Source organism: Lolium perenne, chromosome 3 (genome assembly GCF_019359855.2).
Source record: "Lolium perenne isolate Kyuss_39 chromosome 3, Kyuss_2.0, whole genome shotgun sequence".
Classification (NCBI taxonomy): Eukaryota; Viridiplantae; Streptophyta; class Magnoliopsida; order Poales; family Poaceae; genus Lolium; species Lolium perenne.
The window spans coordinates 130105356-130123836 of record NC_067246.2 but is presented as its reverse complement, the minus strand read 5'-3'; the positions used below and the strand labels follow the sequence as shown (position 1 = coordinate 130123836).

Genomic DNA, 18481 nt, shown 5'->3' with positions numbered 1-18481 from the left:
GCCTAATCATGCAGATATCAAACTAATCCTTGTAGAACAAGGAGCAACCATAACAGATCGGTTCTACTAAACAGAAATTAAGCAAGGTGCTGCCCTTACACCCAAGATAGGCGCAAAGGCAGCTAGATGTTGAGGGGCAGCATAACTAAGCAAGTATACCAGAAAAGTATCCACGTCAGCCCCAAAACACCTATGATAACAGTGTTGTTCGCCATCAACAAGGCTTCAGTACGAACAACACTAAGCAACGAATAAACGGATACTGCCTAGATTGCAAGATGCGATCTAGGCAACATGACGCTTACCCGGAAGAAACCCTCGAAACAAGGGGTGGTGATGCGCCTAGATTGGTTTGTCGTGAACGTGATTGTCCTCCTTTTCCAATAACCCTAGATACATCTTTATAGTCCGTAGACTTTCTAACTTAGGCATAAACCCAACCGTGTACGAGCTAAACTTTAACTCTTTAAGTATATATCCTCTAGGCCCATCTCAATCACGGCCCATCTCCTGCTCTGGCTAAATTCTGGTGATAACAAATATGCCACGGGTTTTCCATCTTGCATAAGAACGCCACCAATACCAAGCCCACTTGCATCACACTCAATCTCAAAAGTTTTTTGCAAAATTTGAAAGGACAAGAAGGGGAGCTTCGGTAAGGCGTTTCTTCAACTCATCAAAAGCATTTTGTTGGGCCTTGCCCCAAACAAACGGAACATTCTTCTTGGTAAGTTCATTCAAAGGGCAAGCAATGGTGCTAAAATCTTTCACAAAGCGACGGTAGAAACCAGCAAGTCCATGAAAACTTCGGACTTGACCAACATTTGTAGGAGTAGGCCAATTGTGGATGGCCTCCACCTTGGAAGAATCAACTTCAATCCCATTAACGGAAACCACAAAGCCAAGGAAAATCAATTTGTTTTGAGCAAAGGTGCATTTGGGGAGGTTGGCATAAAGCTTCTCAAGACGCAAGATGCATAAGACCTCTCTCACATGTTGCACATGTTCCTCGAGATTTTTTCTATAAATAAGAATGTCATCGAAATAGACAACCACACTCTTGCCAATGAGAGGACGCAAGATGTGATTCATGAGACGCATAAAAGTGGATGGAGCATTTGAAAGTCCAAATGGCATGACAAGCCATTCATAGAGACCAAGCTTGGTCTTGAATGCCGTCTTCCATTCATCACCAATTGCCATACGAATTTGGTGGTAGCCACTACGTAAATCAACTTTGGAGAAAATCGTGGCACCACTCAACTCGTCTAGCATGTCATCTAAACGCGGAATGGGATGGCGATAACGGACGGTAATGGCATTGATGGGACGACAATCCATACACATCCGTTGCGTCTCATCCGGTTTAGGCACAAGAATCACGGGAACCGCACAAGGACTAAGGCTTTCACGAACATACCCTTTAGCGAGGAGATATTGTATTTGACGTTGGATCTCCTTTGTGTCTTCGGGGTTGGTGCGGTAGGCGGCACGGTTAGGAAGCGGAGCACCGGGTATGAGGTCGATGCGATGCTCTATGCCCCAAAGCGGTGGAAGTCCATGAGGAAGCTCGTCGGGGAAGACGTCTTGGAACTCCTTCAAAAGAGACAACAAAGACGAAGGAATGTTGGTTAAGTCGTTAGTCTCCGCCGACGGGCCCTTGCAAATGAGCACGTAGTGCAATATGGTGGATGGGTTGTGTTGCACTTCTCTCCACTCGCTTTTGGTGGCTAGGAGAACACTCTTTCTCTCACTCATATATAGCTTGTGGCGCTCACTCTCTTTTTGGTGGGTCACTCCCTCACCACTCCACTCACTATGGTGGATGTGTTTAGCTTGTGCCCTCGCTAGAGCCTTCGCATTGTCCGCGATAACTTGGCTAGGAGTCATTGGGCGAAGCTCAAACTTCTTATCCTTGACCTTGAAGGTGTATGTGTTGGAGAGTCCATCATGTATAGCCTTCTTATCATATTGCCAAGGGCGGCCAAGCAACATGTGACACACCATCATGGGCACCACATCGCACTCAATAGTGTCTTCATACGGCCCAATCTTGAAGTGGACGGTGACGGTATGTTGTATCTTGACGTTGCCCTTGTCGCTCAACCATTGGATATGGTAAGGGTGAGGGTGCTTGCGAAGAGTGAGGTCGAGCTTCTCACACAACTCGGTGCTTGCGAGGTTGTGGCAACTTCCTCCATCAATGATGACCTTGATCGACTTGCCACCAATACCGGCACGGGTTTGGAAGATGTTGCATCTTTGGTCTTCCACCGCTTGAGGTTGAGTTGTTAGCACCTTGGTGACCACAAGTGAGGGATTTGGGTCATGCACACACAAGAGAGGGTCTTCGCCACTTTCTTCATCATAGTCTTCGTCATTGGCGACGGCGGCTTGCACAAGCGCTTCGTATTCCCCTTCACTAAGTGTCTCGATGTCTCCATTCTCCATGGTGATCATGACCTTGGTATTCTTGCACTCAAAGGATTTGTGGCCTTGGGTGCCACACTTGAAGCAAGTGACATTGGAGGGTCCCGTAGAGGCCTTGGAGGAGGCGGTGGAGGACACCGTTTGCTTCATGCGACTTTGGATAGTCGGTTGCTTGGATGGTGTAGAGGACACGGTAGGCTTGACAATTGTTGTAGGAGGTGTTGTAGCGAGCTTGGTGGTGAAGTATGACTTGGCCTTGCAGTACTTGATATCCTCATTCACTTGGCACTCGGCCTTGGTAGCTTGGTGGACCAACTCAACCATGTTGGAGTAAGGTTGGAACTCCACAATTCTCTTGATAGGGTAATTGAGGCCATTGAAGAAACGAGCGATGGTTTGGTTCTCGGACTCTTGGATGTTGGCTCGCATCATAGTCAACTCCATCTCCTTGAAGAATTCCTCAACGGTCTTGGTTCTTTGCTTCAACTTTTGGAGCTTGTTGAAGAGGTCGGTCATGTAATGTGTAGGCACAAAGCGATCTTGCATCTCTTTCTTCATCTCTTCCCAAGTATCAATTGGGGGTTGACCCTTCTCTTCCCGAAGAGTGAGAACTTGTTCCCACCAAGTGTTGGCATAATCCTCAAACTCAAGGGACGCCATGGCCACTTTCTTGGCACCGGGGTAGTTGTGGATGCGGAATATCTTGTCAACCTTGAGTGCCCATGAGAGGTAGGCCTCGGCATCTTCTTCACCCTTGAACTTTGGCATGGTGAACTTGAGCCGTCCAAACATGTTCTCTTCATCTTCCATGTTTCTTCGGTGAGGACGGATGCCTTCATCTCTTGCGGCTTGAGGGGGTAGAGGGGGTCTTCCACGACCAACCATAGCATTGGGTTGGCGAGGTTGATGCACACTAGCTTCACTTGGCTCGCGATGACGGAATTGTTGAAGGTCTTGACGAGGTTGTGGACGATGCACATGGTTCGCCATCTCATCTTGCTCATTTGGCGGGTTGCCTCTTCCATGTTGATCATGGCGGGGATGAGTCCGGAGATCACGCCTAGGTTGCTCTTGATGGCCTTGGTCTTGAGGACGGTCGTCATGCCCATGGCGGGCATGGCGATCCACTTGATGACGATCTTGTTGAAGCACTTGTTCCTGTGGAGGACGCTCATGAGGAAGAGCATGGCGATGAAATTCTCCTCGCCTAGAGTTGGAGCGAGAGTCTTCATGACGAGCATGGGGGTGACGAGGTTGATGATGGTCGCTATGCCTTGAGTCGGAGCTCGAAGAAGAATGGCGGTCATGGGAGTAGTCGACTTGCGATGAGCTTGATGATGAGGAAGTAGAGCGATGTCGGTGTCGACGACCCAAGTTGTTGATGGCGCGCTCGATGCTATCCATGCGGCGCTCCATATTCGCATCATTGGCTGCCACTTGGCCATGCAAGTTGTCCGTAGCATCTCGAAGGAGGGCCATGTCTTGGTTGATGATGTTGAAGTTGTTTGCCACCTCCTCGTATTGCTCATCGATGCGAGTCTCGAACAAGGTGAGTTGCTCCTTGAATTCTTGGCGTTGCGTCCATAGGTTGTGTTGGGTCGCCAACCTCTCGGTGTTGCGGAGGACTTCTCCATCCCTTGGTTCATCTCCGTTCCTATCCATGATGGAAAGACATGAACTATGTTGTGTATGTTAGTAGAAGGAGACTACCTCGCACTCTTACCAAGGTAAGATAGTATTGAGGCAATCAACCAAGCCAAAAGCAAGATCAAGTGTATCAGGGACACACGCCAAACCACACGCAAAAGCTAGCAAATATGGTGTTAGGTGAGTATTGTGGAAAGCCAAAAGACGAAATCCAAGATCGAGTATGTTGTTAAAAGTGGGTGAGGTCCAAAAATCCAAATGTCAATGTGAAGATCACTATAAACACGGAAATGTTGTGGAACACACACACGGGATAAGCGGGGTTAGTGCAACCAAAAGTGAGCGGAAAGGTGTATGTAAAGGTTGCTCGGTGTCACACTAACACAAGGAGAGGCAAAGCTTTGGTTGCAAAGGAGAGACAACAAGATTCACACGCGGCCTCTCTTCTCTTCTCTCTTTTGCTTAAAAGCTTGCGACTCTTTTGTACACGGTGGCACTTGCACTCTTTTGTATCTTTGGTGGCACTTGCACACTTTTGTATGTATGGATGTATGGTGCGACTTGCACTCTTTTTGTGTTTTTGGGGCTTTTTGATGCACTATGTTAGTGTTAGCCTTGCTTTTGCTATCTTGCCACACGAGTGTTTGCTTGTATGCTTTACTCCACACGACACACACACCTCATGATCGGGGCCACGTGCAATGTCTCGCAACACTAAACAAGCAATGCTCGATAGGATAGATCGCAAAAGGAAGAGGGCTACAAGGGAAAACTGCAAGTTAAACCTGCGATGGTGGTGGTGGTGGTGGTGGTGGAAGTCAAAAATCGAACACGGGCGAAGAAAAAGGGTGGCCGGTCTGGGGGCCGGTCGGACCGGGTTTGGCGCCGGCCTGGCCGGTCTGTGGCCCGGTCGACCGGGTGCTGCGCCGGCTGCCCGGTCTGGGGGCCGGTCAACCGGGTTCTCAACCGGATTTTGCGATTTTCTCTCTCCTGTTCGTCCCCAAACCAAACCCAAAAGGTAAAATCGACGGGAAATGGAGGAATTGGAGGCTGCAAGGTGGGGGAAATAGTAGATCAAGCACAGCAACACCAGATCCACGGACCAAAACCACTCAAAACTCAACAAAATCACAGATCGGTCCAAAGGCAATTTGGGGCTATTTTTTGGAAAATTTTCTAGAAACGAAATCGGGTGGGTGGAGGGTCAAAATCGCGGTAACCAAAAGCTGCTGATACCATATGATACGATCTGAGATCTAAGGGTTGGCCCGATCACGCGATTTGACCCAAAATCGAGGGGAAGAGGTGGGAGAGCGAGAGGAACACGAGGAACACGAAGAACACCGGTACTCACGCACGCACACCAACCCGATACACCCGATGCTTACCCCCGTGGCTCGATGGACCACACCAATAGAATCACCAAGGAAGAGGCACGTGGCAGAATTCCCGGTGAGAGATTGGAGTTGGAGAGAAGGAGATTGGTGAGGGAGAGAGAGAGTGACTTGCACTAGAATCTCATTCAACAATATCCAAATCAACAACTAGAGTGCCTTGATTACAAAGGGATGCTTGTCCAAGATGGATGCTAACCCTAGGGAGACTCAGCTCAAGTTTAGGTTTAAGCCAAATTTAGTCTAAAGATGTAATGGGGCGTCCTGGGTGCTTAAATAGGGGGTACAAGGCACATGGGCCGAATAGGTAGGCGGTTGGGTCGAACCGAACCGGTCAGGTTGAGCCAGGTCGCGCGATCCGGTCAGGTGGCCGGTCGGACCGGGCCTGGCGCCGGGGCAGCCGGTCCTGACCGGGCCTGGGACCGAGCGGCAACCAGACGGGGTTCCGCAGCCCCAGGACTGTGCCCGGATGGCACCGGTCTGGAGCCCGGTCCAAACCGGGTGGTCCGGTCAGGGGGCCGGTCGACCGGATGGCGCCCGGTTGGCGCTCGGTTGGCGCCCGGTTGGCCGGACCCTGGGCCGGGTAGGCCGGTCTGCAGCCCGGTCGGCCGGGTTCTGGACCGGCCCTTCATCTTCTCTTCTTCGCGTTCCTCGGGCGACTTCGGGACCAGCTCCATATCCATCTTCGCGCCACGCTGCTCCTCTCCTCCACTTGATCTTGGTGTGTCTTCGTCTCCGGGGTATTGATGTTCCTCATATCTAATGACACAAAGCATGTCGGCATGAGGTAGCAAACCATCCAAGGGGGTACCGAGATCGAGGGTAGCGAGGAGCGAGTTCACCTTATCATGTAGCGCTTTGACTCGAGCCCGCGTCATTGGTCCACTTGGGGGACTTGTTGGTCTTGGTGTAGTGTCGTCGGTAGGCGGGGCTACATCAGTTTGACTTGTAGGTCCTAGGTTGCCGGGCCTTGGCTGCCATTGGATACAAATGGATGGTGGATGGGAGGCTCGGGGCACGTCGTGCCCTGTAAACCTCAGGGCACTGGATCCGAGTCCGGCAAAACGGGTCCTCCATCCCAAGGTTTAAAGCTTATTTAAAAAAAAAAGTCAAAGGAAGTAAAGTTTGATCAAACTTTTAGAAGAATCTATGAACACATATAATATTTTGTAGATACCATATGAAAATATATTTCATTATCTATCTAATGATACTGATTTTGTACTTTTCATGTTAATGATTTTTGATAAAAACTTGGTCAAAATTGATATAGTTTGACTTTCTGAAATAAATATAGGCCTTAAATCTTGGAATGGAGCTAGTATGATTTGTTCAACCAATTGTTCTTTTACCAATAAATATGATTTTCTTCTGTAAGGGAAATATTGGACCCATATATTTTTTTCAAATAATTGGCATTTTTCATAGGCAGTCAAACTTTTTTTTCAATCAGCATAGTTTATTGTTTTTTCAGAATATCATAGTTTATTGCTGTCTCGCGCTCTATATGGGAAAATGCTGGCGCAGAATGAGAGCCTTGGCCTGGTGGGCTGGCCCACTTTTTTCGATAAAGGGAATATATTAATATCGTGAAGATACCAATTACACCTAGCCTCTGAACACGCACTGCTCTATTGGCAATACGGATGCACGCGGCCAAAAAAAGAAAGAATAATTACATAAAAGAAAAAAGCCCACTACAGTGACCTATTCCTTGTAACAGCAGACCAAACACTACGAAGACAACATCAGAAATCCATCATCTCCAAAAGCGACGCCTCCAAGAAGGGAACAGCACACAAGCGCCGCCATCGCCCTGACCAACGATCATAGATTTTCACCCCGGAGAAAGTCAATGTCAGGCACAACCAATTAAGTCAGACCTTGGGTTTTCAGCCTGCAAGTTTAGACACTGAATTCTTCTCGTGATGTCGCCCCCACTTCCAATGCCACTGTTCCAAGTCACAAAACACCAAGCCAGAATCTCGTCACCACCAGGTAGACAAACCTCCATTGCTAGTCCTCAGTTCCTGGCTTCCATGCGTCTGATTTCATCGTGGAACTAAGACATGTCCCACGACGGCAACAGGCCGCAGAGCTTCGCAACGCTTCCGCTGAAACCAAATGATCAGAAAAAACATGGTTGCGCGCGACCGAAACCCATCAACCCCGGTAAACTCCGGGCATCTCGTCCATTTGGAATTCGCCGATGTAAGCTTCCGGGACTCGACAGATCGTCCAAGATCAATGAAGACAGGCGTCAGGTAGTTCATCATCATGGTTTGAGAGGGATCCAAGGACTGACCGCCACCATTATTTTGAAGCAGAAGAGCAAGCCCCCACGCCGCTGCGCGTCGGTTGACCCCCTCCGGCGGAAGAGGAGGTAACCTAACAAGAACCACGCGCACACGCCGGCCCAAGGACGGCAGCGTGCACGGCGCCGCCTCCCCACGCCCCTTCGAGCGACGGACTGCCGCACGGATGGCGGATCAAGGCGGGAGCCTTGATCTCCGACTGCAACCTCCACTCCATGCGCGGGCGCCTAAGGGGGATCCACCGCTGCACGACCTCGAGAACCAGCCCATCCGGCACGAACAGACGAAATCCTCCACACGGACGCCGCAGAAGAGAAGGCTGCCGCCGCCGCAAGGCCAGGGGCGCCACCCCAACCGTTGCACGCAGCAGAACACCGGCGCCGTCCCGAGCCGCCACCAGCAAAGTGCCGCCGTGATGCAAACCCCCCAGCACCTTTGGCGCTGGCCCCACCGCCACCATGGCCCTTGCCGGCGGCAGGAGAGGGCGCCGAGGAATTAGCTGGAGGCGGCGGCTAGGGTTAGCCCCGGTGTCGCCGTGGGGTTCGACACGGGGGCTGGCCCACTTAGTGCTTTCATCTTACTGTCCATCGCTGACTGATCTCACCTTGAGCTCCTGCTCATACATCGATGATTCTGGTCTTGGCTGTCTAGCTCATTGCAAGAAATTGATCCTCAGGCTGAACCGCTCGACAGCAATAACTTCATGTGGGCTTCTCTCAGTGGCTGTTGCTTGTAAGAGCCTGTCTTGTCTCCACCTAATTAAATGCGTGAATATGGAAAACACCGAATGGCTGGAGTATTTTGGGTGGAACGGATCACTGGAAGAACTTGTAGTTAAGAAACGCACGGGAATCAGACAGCGTGACTTCCTAAAGTTTGGTTCAGAATGGATGGAGCTCCAGAAGTTTGAGTTTGAGATAAAGGGAGGATTTTGGCCTTCTGCTAGGGCCATGACTGAGGGTTATGATCCATCATAGAACGCTCACAAAACGAGTTTATATGATTTCTGCTGTGAGAGCTTGAAGGTTTTGAGGTTGGTCAAAGTTGAAACATGGCCAGAATCAGGACTCCCTTTCATCCTGAGCAAGTGCAAACCATTGGAGAAGATTTGTCTAGAGTATGTCCATGCTCTGAATGACAATGACATGAGACAACCTTCTCTAAACATGGTTACACGACCCCATTTACTGATGTCAGCCTTAATGATCTGGCTCAACTGTCCTATGCTTCAGACTGTTGAACTCACATTGGCATACTGTTCTAAGGATTGGCCAAAAGAAATAGGATTCACACAGAAGGGTCTTGTGGTGCTCATTCAGTCTTCTCCAATTCGTGTTCTCATGCTAAATGGTGCCAACTTCTTCGATTTTTTTTTTCGAAATGGGAGCATCGCCCCAGCCTCTGCATCCAAAGGATGCATACAGCTGTATTAAATTATTCGCAAAGCCTTACAAGAAAGATACAAAGATCAACTCGAAGCCACCTTTTCAGCAACAACTCGCTATGGCTACAAGAGCGATGAAGGGGTTGACCATGAATAGGGCCATTACCCTGACAATACATCAACGCACATCATCTAAAACTGAATGCCTTTTCAAACCGCCCATTGACGGGTGAGAAGCACAACAGTCAAGCGGACCCTGAGCGCACGCCAGTACACACGCCACAGAAATCGCTATCGTCGTCTTCCTCGCACTCATCTTCAAGAGGGATCACCGCATTGATCTTGCCAGACCTGTCGTCGATGTCACCATGATGCCAGACAACTCCACCATCCTTCACGCGTCCAGCAGTCCGCGCCCGTCTTCGATACCCTGCAGCTCCACGCCGAGAATCATCGATGTCAACGTGGTAGATGAACACCACTCCACCAAGATCCACCTCCATCCAGCAGCTGCTCCAAAAATGATACCTCAAGGGGTAGAATGACGCAGGAAGCGCCGTCATCATCCGATCCGGGAGACCCGGATCTAGGGTTTCCCCCGGGGCAGCATAAGGAGAAGACACAGACTGCGACGGCGATGCCTTCAAGAAGGATACGACGCGTGACGTCACCATCGCCCGCCACGACCAGGATCGGAGCACGGTTTTCACCGGCAGCCGTGCATCCCAACCCGATGCTAGGACTAGATGTGAGATCAGGAGATCGCCACAACCAGCCCCAATCCGGCCGACCACGTCCGGCGAAGGAAGAGGCCACCACCGCCAAGCCCCGGATTGTCACCCAAGGCATCCCCGTGGTGCAGAGCCAAAGCCAAATCCTCCTCCACAAATCGCCACCGCCGGCCGAGAAGAGCACGAGGCCGACCGCCTCCTGCCGACCCACCGAACGACCGCAATCAGACGGAGGAGAACCCGCCGCGTTCGTCTGCCCCCACCGCCGGCGGGATCCAGATCAAGCCGCCGCCGCCATGGACATGCCGTCGCTTGAGGAGAAGCTGCCGCCGCCGTGCCGCCGTGCTTTGCCCGGGCGTCGTCCTCGGCGGCGGCGGAGGGGAGAGGGAGGCGGGGGGGGGAGAGGGGAGAGGGCGGCTGGGGGCGCCCCGGTGCGGGCGGCGCCGCACAGGGACGGGAGTTGGACGGGAGTTCAATGATGAGGGGATGAAGCCACTCTCATCTGCACCATTCCTGGAGACACTTGAGCTTGTGGATTGCAAGGAGATAACCGATGTTGGGATGCGCTTCATTACGTATACCCTGCTCATGAGTAACCTCACGCTCCGGTGTTGCCATCGTGTAACTAATGTTGGAGTGGCCGAGCTGGTGTATGCACATAAGTTATAGTCTCTGATCGTTGAAGGTTGTCGCCAGGTCTCTTGAAGCTGCGCAGGGGGCTGGTGGAGTAGTTCTCTACTCGACCCAGGCTGCATCCCCCATCGATCTAGAAAGAATGCTCCATTAAGACTGTTGATGAAGTGACCTCTCAAATTAGCACTTTAAACCCCTTTTCTCAATTGGTAAGTCGTTGCTAACTGCGCAGCATCGACAAGAGTGCACTGTCGAACCCAAATTCATCTGTGTTGTTCAACCGCTGTCTTTTCGGTGTCACAAATCTGAACTTTTCTTAGCTAATGTGAATTTCTTCGATCTATTTAACCTTCACTGCAAAAGGCAGGAGCTACATGCTTAACGTATATGCAAGTATATTCCGCTGTTGATTTCCTGGGGACTTCTGCTGTGGGGGGAACAGACTGCAAATTCACTCCTTGAAGATGCCTTCCAGTGGAGGCCGGAGTTTGTCTCCAGGCCCTTTCCTTCATGGCTGATGTGGGCATGGGGAGAATTGAGATTGAAGTGGTATCTAGTTCAGCGAAGCCTAAGACCATAAGTACTACAGGAGTAGGACAAATTTTTACTGAGAAAATTTCTTCGAGTTATTGATTTTTGCCTCCATGAATGTACCCCCGTCGCACCTAATATAATCTTGCGGGTGAGTTGTGGAACCCGGTGCTTGTATGCTGTGGCACGACAGAGTCCCAAACTTTGTAACTAAAGTGGTATTCAGCAATTCGTCTACATCATTTTTTTTCAGGGACAGGTTAATAGAAATTTTGTGTTTCTCTCTAAAAATAAATAAACATGTGCTTTCCTTTTCTTATTTCTCTTCCCAAGACATTAAATATTTGCGTCTAATTTGCACTAAAACATTATCTTGACACCTGAAGATAGGGAGGATTTTGGGGCCATCTTGCTGGTACACCACTCTGAGCAGACAGGGCTTTCGGAAAACAAAATTTGCATGGGTGTTCCGTCATGAGCCGGCAGAGTTTGTTGCGGATCCGTCTTTCTCTCAGTTTTTCTGGAGGCGGAAGGGTGATGATATGGATGAGGATGACTTGGGAAATGATAAGGATGCTGACCCCGCTGGCCCATCTGAAGCGCCCGCGACCGGTATTTCTAGTATGGAGGTGGACACTTCTGCACCCTCTTCCTCATCTGTTCCAGGAAAGTCGGCACAGGCTGCACATGTTTTATGCCCAGTCATTACACCATATAATGCTAGTCCGAGGAATCCGAGAGGCGGGGAGATTGTTGACAGGATTCACAGAGTTTCGCCGCAGCTTGTGGGGACACCGGCGTCGTCTCCATTGGCTTTGGACGCTGTCCTTTCGTCTACACAGGTGGATGTGCAGGGGGCGCTGGGGGAGTGCTATTCCCCACCCCGGCCTGCAGAGTCCTTGCAGGTGCAGCCGGAGGAGAGTGGGGCTGCTACGACGTCGCCGTCCCCCTCTTTCTCTTCTTCGACTCAATTGGAGGGGGCGGCTGCTGCGCCATCGCCTCCCCTTGCAGGTGGTGTGGTGGTGGTAGAGGGGGCTGCTACATCGCCGTTGCCCCCTCCCACGGCCGCAACTGCGTCCACGTTGGTGTCGGAGGAGACAGTGGGTGGACGCGACGACTTAGCGGTGGTGTGTGGGGCTGCTACATCGCCTTTGCCCCACACCACCGAGGCTTCGACGTCGTCTTTGGGAAGGGTGGGATTGGGGCCGGATGCTTCAGTGGCATGGTTAGCCCCGGTCCCCCTTCCTTCTTCTCCGACGGTGGCACCCTCCACATCGACGGATACCTCCTGCTCACTGTTGCCGGTTCTACCACCTTCTCCGCCCTCTACGCCTACGACCCCGACGACACCCCCTGTATCGCTGTCGCAGCGGCATAGGAGGGCGCATGTTCAGCCGCCCACTCATGTACCGTCGAGTGACTACCATGACAGGTACGCCAATCCGGTTAGGCGGAGTGGGAGGTTTGGGGTAGATGCGGATGGTGGGACGGTGACGGATGAGGATACCATGCAGAAGGCGATGCGCCGAAAGGCGACGAAAAACCTCGACTTCGATGGTATGATCTCTTCTCATAAATCCAAATCTTTTTTATCCTTTTCATCACCAGTTATCTCTTCTAAGCTTAATGGTTTAGGAGTTAGTCTTGGTGGGTCAGATAAGGAGATTTCTGTTTCAACTAGAGTCTTGAAGCATATGGAATTTGATCGTTTTACGGTTATTCCAAAAGCTTCGACTAGGTTGGACTCCACTTACTTGGATGAGGATGAAGCGATTGCCACATCATATGGTCAGCTTCTTTCTCATCTAGTTGGTGAGGTGTCAACGGTGGGATTGGATGAGGATGACATGTACTCTTTATATGAATTAAAGGCATCTCGTCGGAAATCCAAATCCCCCTCTCATAAAAAACCGCAGAAACGGTCAAAAATTCCCAAATATCCAATTGTTTCCCAATGAATGGCATGTTTGCGAATAGCAGAGGTCTTTGTGACTTGGCTAAACACTTACATTTTGTTGATTGCATTAGGGATCATAGTTTGGATTTTTTGGCTATTTCCGAGACGGGGCGACGAGATTTCTCGCAAAGTCTTATGTACCGTATATCCGGTGGTATAGACTTTACGTGGTTATCCTGTCCACCCCGTGGGCGTTCCGGTGGTATCTTACTCGGTGTCAAAACAGACTCTATGGAAGTGTTAGCACATTCGGTTGGGGAATATCATATAAAATTCCACATCCGTAATAGAGCTGATAATTTCAACTGGAGTCTTGTAGCCGTGTATGGGGCTGCTCAGGAAGCTCATAAGGCCGCCTTTCTTCGAGAGTTGGTGAACCTAGCAAAGGAAAACCCTCACCCAATTCTCATTGGGGGGATTTTAATTTGCTGAGATTTCCATGCGAGAAGAGTAGGGGCAGTTTTGACAATCATTGGCCTTTCCTGTTCAACGCGGTCATTGACAGCTTGGACTTGAGAGAGGTATCAATGACTGGCAGACAATTTACTTGGGCTAACAGTCTTCCGGAGCCAACATATGAAAAGCTAGATCGCGTACTAATGGATACTGACTGGGAATTGAAATTCCCAATGGTGACGGTACGCGCGCTAGAACGTATTGTTGGGTTCTTATCCACTGGTTTACCTAGGCCCCCGACTAAACGCCGTTTAAAATTTGAACTCGGTTGGTTGAATCGAGAAGGTTTTCAAACCATGGTTAAAAAGGTATGGGAAAGACCGGTTGTGGGTGTGTCTCCGATACAGAGGTGGAATAACAAAATGCGTGTGGTATGCAAACACCTCGGTGGATGGGCACGACATACAACTGGTATTCTTAAAAAATAAAAGCAGCGACTTTCATCTATTATAGATGACCTCGAAGCCAAAGCAGAAGTTAGACCGCTTTCCGCACAAGAGATTGAGCAAAAAAGACAATCAAATGCGGAAATTGCAAAATTACTGCGGGAGGAGGAGCTGAAATGGTACCAACGATATAAGGCCCAATTCATTCTTGAAGGAGATTCGAATACAAGGTACTTCCATTGTGTTGCCAATGGCAGGCACAGGAAGAAACTTATTCGTACTCTTGTTCAGGACGAGGGCACGATTGAGGGTCATGCGCAGCTAAAGTCATTTATCACAAATTATTATAAAGGGCTTTTTGGTGCCCCAGAGGAAAGCAATTTTTCGCTTGATGAGACAAGAATGGAGGATATCCCCCAAGTGTCGCACGCGGAGAATAATTTTCTCACTTCGCCTTACTCTGAGGAGGAAGTAAGAAAAGCTGTTTTCCAAATGGAGCATAATAAAGCCCCTGGCCCTGATGGTTTCCCAGCTGAATTTTATCAATCTTTCTGGGATGTCATCAAGGATGACCTTCTTGCTCTTTTTGCGGATCTACATGATGGGCAACTGGAGCTTTTTAGGATCAACTTTGGTGAGATTATTTTATTGCCCAAGGTTAATGAAGCAGAAAGGATTCAACAATATCGTCCTATTTGTCTTCTTAACGTGAGCTTTAAAATATTCACTAAGTTTGCCACGATCCGATTAAATTCGGTGGCTGATCATGTCATTAGACCTTCTCAAACTGCTTTTATGCAAGGACGGAATATTCTGGATGGGGTTGTTGTCCTCCATGAAACTGTTCATGAATTGCATAGAAATAAGTTGAATGGCGCCATCTTAAAGATTGACTTTGAGAAGGCCTATGATAAGGTTAAGTGGTCCTTTTTTGCAACAAACTCTCAGAATGAAAGGCTTCTCTGATGAGTGACGTGAGTTAATCAATAGTTTTATCTCGGGTGGAAGTGTTGCCATTAAAGTCAATGATGATGTGGGCAAATATTTTCAGACTAAGAAAGGACTTAGACAGGGAGATCCATTATCGTCAGTGCTATTTAATATAGTGGCTGATATGCTCGCTGTCTTGGTTGAACGTGCAAAGACTGAGGGCCAAATTGAAGGGGTTATTCCTCATCTAGTTGATGGAGGCCTATCCATTCTTCAATACGCTGAAGATACAATACTTTTTATGGATCACGACATGGACAAGGCTCGGAACCTAAAGTTAATTCTTTCTGCGTTTGAGCTCTTGTCGGGTCTGAAAATAAATTTCCATAAAAGTGAATTGTTCTGTTTTGGCGAAGCCCAAGATCATGTTGCAGAATATGCTGAACTGTTTGGCTGTGGCCAAGGCCAATTTCCAATTAGGTACTTGGGAATTCCGATTCATTATCGGAGGCTTACCAATGCTGAGTGGAAATTGGTTGAGGAAAGGCTTCAGATTAGATTAAGTAGTTGGAAAGGTAAATTGCTATCCTTGGGTGGAAGATTAGTTCTCATAAATGCGGTACTGAGTAATATGGTACTCTATATGATATCTTTCTTCCAACTTTCCAGAGGAGTCTTAAAACGGTTGGATTATTTCCGATCAAGATTCTTCTGGCAAGGGGATTGCGAGAAGCGTAAATATCGGCTGGCTAAATGGAGTGTGTTGTGTCGGCCCAAAGATCATGGAGGACTTGGTATTCAAGATCTCCAGGTCAAGAATAGGGCACTTCTCGGTAAATTGTTGTATAAGCTACTTACCGAAGAGGGCATATGGCAAACACTGCTTAAGAGGAAGTATATTGGCTCAAAGGCTTTATCTCAAGTTATTTGGAGACCAGGAGATTCGCATTTTTTGGCTGGTCTTATGGAAACAAAGAAGTTTTTCTTTCCATATGGTTCTTTCTCTATAAAGGATGGATCGGAAATTCGTTTCTGGGAGGATAAATGGTTGGGTAATACCACACTCCGAGAACAATATCCGGCTTTGTACAATATTGTGCGCCACAAAGGCGATACTATCGCCAAGGTGTTGGAAAATTTCCCACCAAATGTGGAGTTCAGAAGAAGTCTCATCGGTCCTAGACAAGCATCTTGGCAGGATTTGTTACATCATCTTGAGTTAGTTCAATTGACGCAGGGACCGGATGTATTTCGCTGGAATCTGACCGGGAATGGTTCATTCTCAGTGGCTTCCATGTACAATGCTCTTATTCAGCCTAATATCCCGGTCGATAATAACTCGAAGATTTGGAAGATGAAGATACCACTCAGAACAAAAATCTTTGCCTGGTATCTTCGTCGAGGGGTTATTCTTACGAAAGATAATCTTGCCAAACACAACTGGCATGGAAGTAAAAAGTGTGTCTTCTATCATCAGGACGAGACTATTAAACACTTATTTTTTCAATGTCAGTTTGCTAGGTCTATATGGTCAGCCGTCCAAATTGGGTCTACCTTATACCCACCCAGCTGGCTCAATGGTGTGGATGTTAGATTTAAACGTCTTATTAGGATGGGAGCGATTGCAATTATTTGGTCGTTGTGGCTATGTAGAAATGACAAGATTTTCAATAATATTTCTTCTTCATTTTTGCAGGTCATCTACCGGTGCATAGCTTTGCTTCTTTCATGGATACCGTTGCAGCGTGTGGAGCACCGAGACCTATTTACGGAGGCGTCTTCACGGTTGGAGGATACGGCGAGGGATATTTTCTCCCAACATGGGTGGCAGCATGACCTTCGGCTAGACCCTCGTACCTAGTTGTTGTTACCCTTTTTTGGACTACGTTTTTTTTTTATCTTTGAACCCTTTTGTGTGGTTTTGTAACGGATTCGTGTGCGGCTGTGTGCATCTTAGTTATGCAGAGGCCGGGTCTATTGCGCAAGTAATAAAGAGTCCATTTTCGAAAAAATGAACAGACAGGTCATCCATCCACAGAGACCGGATTTCCGTCTATCTGAATCATTCCGCCCATCAACTCAACAAATTCAACTTTATGGCCACCAGCTAGCTAGACTAACTTCCCCTATATACACATATTCTCCAAGCCAGACATTTTCTTCATATGATCATGTCTCAGAATCAACTACACATTCTGTGTGCACCTACAACCTACACCTGAGCATGCATGCGCATAACTTGTTTCTCCTAGCTAGTCGCCGCAGTAAACTTATTCAACAAGAACTTTGTAAAAGTTGGTACTAATTAGTTTGCTTTATCACCACAGATATACATACACTTTAAACAAGGCTAGACTAGTTCTATATTTTACTGACTTTAAAGAGGAAAGTTGCATGCACGGCCTCTTTATCCTCCACTAGTTAGCTCCAGTTGTCTTCATCTACTGCCCCCTAACCCGATTTAGTGGAACATAATATTTCGAAAACAATAAAGCAGTTCCCCACTAGCTAGGCGCGCATCTCCTTTAATCCCACTGTCTATGCAAAGTCTCTGAATTTGGATTACTTTACACCATGGCCCATAAGGTTGACTGTTAAGCAGTACTAGCTGAATGATTTTATTCTTCTCACAGTGCCCCTACATGCCCTCCACTCCACATATAATTGCGTGCACTCCCCAGTAATGTAACTATTAAAAGTGCATCAGCACTAGCAGTACCTCCTATCCCGTTCGAAAATACCACATTTGAAAATATATGGTGCCCTAAAAATTAAAAGGTGTAATCAATTTTCTCTTACTTTGGTTATATATTAACGTTTACAAGTCATTTGGCCCAGATGAAATTAGTAGCAGTAGATATTTCACCATGTTTTTTTCTCATATATCACATTAACTAGCATACTCATACAAAGTGATTGGTGTTTCAAACGTTGGACATTGGAGATCATGGGGATTACTTCGTATCTAGCTTTTTTTCGAAACGGAGGCATCACGCCCCAGCCTCTGCATACTTCATATCTAGCTACAAATGTAAGAGTATGAATAGTGAAAAAAGCTGGAGTTACCATAATTCTATATGCCTGCATGCCGGAAAAGTATTAGCTAGTCAGGCTTTTTACCATCTGCAGCTCATCATAGTTTGAACCTTAAGTAAACTATGACCGTTGGTGCTCGGCATGTTGCGTGCATGGCTGTCGCTTGTATGGCCATCAAACACCACTACGGCAGGTCTCTGACCAATGTCCACCACTCTTGAGGAGCTACTATATATAAGCATTATACACACAAAATTCCTTCATACCTAATAAGGATATTCTAACCTCTTATTAACTTGTGGCACCTACCGTCACAGAGTTGAACAACAACCAGTCTCTCAGTTGGATCTCGATCGTTTTCATGACATTGTTCGAAAGAAGAAAATAATACGGTATGCCGTTATTACACTCCAAGAATGAATATGGTATATAGATTATAAATTTGCATGGTCTGTTGCTTTAGCTTCTGGGGCTAGCCAGGCTGCACCAGCAAGTCTAATGTGATGATGACTACAAGGCCCTGAAAAATTCCATAGGGAAAGCTCTGACCTATGCCTTTAATCTCCACTTTTGATTTTTATAAGCAGCAGACTCCACTGAGATTCACATCCCCATCATGCATGCCCCAGACAAATAGTATTATAGTTAACA

The 18481-nt window shown here is 48.1% G+C and overlaps 1 pseudogene; it reads left to right on the top strand.

Moving 5' to 3' along the window:
* The first annotated feature begins 8244 nt into the window (after window positions 1-8244).
* On the top strand, window positions 8245-10988 carry LOC127339622 (F-box/LRR-repeat protein 14-like; annotated as a pseudogene).
* Window positions 10989-18481: the final 7493 nt, after the last annotated feature.